Consider the following 1,986-nt stretch of genomic DNA (forward strand, 5'->3'; position numbering starts at 1 on the left):
CTTCAGGCCATTCCCTTGGGTGAGGGACAAGAAAGACCTATGAAGAACTAAAGAACAGTAAAAAGAGATTTTTGGGGTTTTTAAAATTCTTTCAGTATTTTCTGTTCTGTGAACTGAATGAAGCAAAAAGGCTGAGAATAAAATCAGTTTCTGGTCCTGTAATTAAAAATGGTATCATCAAGAACATGCTAGAGCTCATATTGAATTTGAGCAGGGGGCTTAACATTGAAAGATCTGAATGGATTTTAGAATATTTTAGTTTTCAAATGTTTCAATATAGTTTTAAGTTATATTGCTGCCTTGAAAGATGTTATATATTCCAGGCATTCACAGGATTTTTCATGCCTACAAATATATAGTAACCTGAAATTATTTCTGGTTAAATTAATTTTATGATGTGAAAATCAGTAATTTCACACAGATTTATGCAATTGTATGTGCCTGGGTTTTAAATTCCACTACAGCTCCAATTCACAGTCATTTTTTGTTGTCCAAAGTGTATATCCAGTTTTTGGATGACATCAATCTAACCAAATAATCCTAGTAATTACCCTCACTATGCCTAAGTTTCTTTATCTGAAGATAACAGTAATCCCCTCATCAGTGAGGGATTTTAGGTTTTTTGCATCAACATTTGGAAAGTATTTTCAGATCCTTGAATGAAAGAGGAAGGGTATTTATGTTATTATTCAGTCAAGAYAGACTGTAAAGGGAACAGTCATTTGTTTCCAAATCCATTTTCAGTGAAATCCAAGAAGGAAGATTCTTTAAAAGAATAATGATGGAACTAGAATTAATTGTTGGCTAATATGCTGAACTAATTAAGCCAGCAGAGAGATCCATTTATGCTTGCCAAAGGTTTTCTTTGAGTTAAAGAAACTGAGTACATCATTAAATGAGAGAAGTGAAAATATGAAGCATAGGTTAATCTTTAAAACACAGTGGGTGAAAGGGTCCAGAGGCAAATGATGAAGTCAAATATTTACCACTGCAATTTAATTTTCTACTTTGAACCCCCAGAGATAATTAGAATTATTCTCATTTGTCTTCCATCTCAGCATGATTTAGGATTCTACTTAATGTGCAAAGAAAAAAAGAATGTATTGAGACGCCAAAACTCTCAGTGCAGAACGAGAATATGCTACCTAAGGAATAATCATGAGCTGACAGAGCCAGCCCTACAGTCCTGTGYGGAAAGTGGAAGTCTGTGATGACACAGAGTATCTACAGGGCTGCTTAGCCCTGGCCAGATATCCAGACAACATTTCAGCAGCCACCAAAAAATGTCAATGTCTAAAGCAAAGGTTCTTGGCAGCAAAGCTTGCTTCATTCCCCATGGATTCTGGCATCATAGAGCTACCACAGAGCAGAGCTAGCAGTGAAAGTCAAGATTCTGYCTATCCTACAGATTACTGTATACACTTTATCATCATACAATGTGCAGTGTATTAATTAGCTCTGTTACAGTCCTAGGATTCCACTATCAAATCGGATAACACCAATTTTAAAGTGGTTTCAAAACCACTCTAAAGAACAGTTATAATCATAAGTAAATCCAGGTGTTTTTTTCCCTAGTGTCCTGCCTGGTCTTACTCCTCCAGAACTCTGTGGCTCGTCCTTCAGAACCTAGTGTCACTGTCCTTCAATGAAAGCCTTGTTTATAGGCAAAGATGAAACCAATGTATGTTTAAAGCCAAAAATGTATAATTGAAATCTTAGCCTAATTCAATAATTGTTATTAATCTAGGTCTAATAATTATGGGAAAAGAAAGAATACTTCTATGCCCCAAAAGTTCTAATAACAATAGTAATAATATAGTTAAAATGATTATATCAATTGTAACTATTTTTACCTCTCTTCGCCTGTGTATTGCTCACACTTCCACAGCTTCCCTGGATCTGAAGGTCAATGGTTTCATCCTGAGCATGTGAGAAGCTCTCAGGGAGTGGACTCCATTACATCTGGAGCTACCGGCCAGGGAGAAT

Source organism: Malurus melanocephalus, unplaced genomic scaffold, assembly GCF_030028575.1.
Source record: "Malurus melanocephalus ecotype Western Australia unplaced genomic scaffold, MMel_1.1 scaffold_16, whole genome shotgun sequence".
NCBI classification, from domain to species: domain Eukaryota; kingdom Metazoa; phylum Chordata; class Aves; order Passeriformes; family Maluridae; genus Malurus; species Malurus melanocephalus.